The sequence below is a fragment of the Condylura cristata genome, unplaced genomic scaffold (assembly GCF_000260355.1).
Source record: "Condylura cristata isolate star-nosed mole 26May11 unplaced genomic scaffold, ConCri1.0 scaffold00011, whole genome shotgun sequence".
NCBI classification, from domain to species: Eukaryota; Metazoa; Chordata; class Mammalia; order Eulipotyphla; family Talpidae; genus Condylura; species Condylura cristata.
In genome coordinates, this window is record NW_004567112.1 from 57,277,112 (window position 1) to 57,277,623 (window position 512).

General features: G+C 42.8%; 1 protein-coding gene across 2 annotated transcripts in view; it reads right to left on the reverse strand.

Moving 5' to 3' along the window:
- PPIL2 (peptidylprolyl isomerase (cyclophilin)-like 2) overlaps positions 1-512 on the reverse strand; it is a 22,870-nt gene that overhangs the window by 16,433 nt on the left and 5,925 nt on the right. The window lies entirely within an intron of this gene.

A 512-nucleotide genomic window follows, 5' to 3' on the forward strand; every position in this document is an offset into this window, starting at 1 on the left:
ACTCTGGATAGTGTGATTATGGTAAAATTTTCCTTACCCATGCATCTCTTCTGTAAACATATCACAAGTGTTCTGGGAACCCCCTCCCTGGTCTAGCAGGCAAGAGAGCAAAGCCATCTGCACAGATTGGAAGTGAGAACAAGCTGCAGCCTGTTCTGTGAAGCAGCTCTGTAAAACTTGCTGCTTGTGGGTAAACAGCCTTAACACTCCACTAATGACCAAGGAACTGGATAAAGAAGATTTAAACAATAAGTACCCAGCCTTCTCTCCACAGTGCATTTTTTAGAAATCAGGGAGATGATTAAATCCCAGTTTTTGCCCTCCTCTGTGCATAGATAGCATCAACATATCCTAAGTGAAAATAACTCAGGAACAGAAGCTTCTTGCACCCCACCTGCCACCCAATCAAGAATAATAACATCTTTTATGTCAGTGACTCATTGCTCCGCTCTATGTAAACTAAATGCAAACTTGTGGATGTTAGAAAAAGCTCTCCCAGTGCCCTCCCTTGT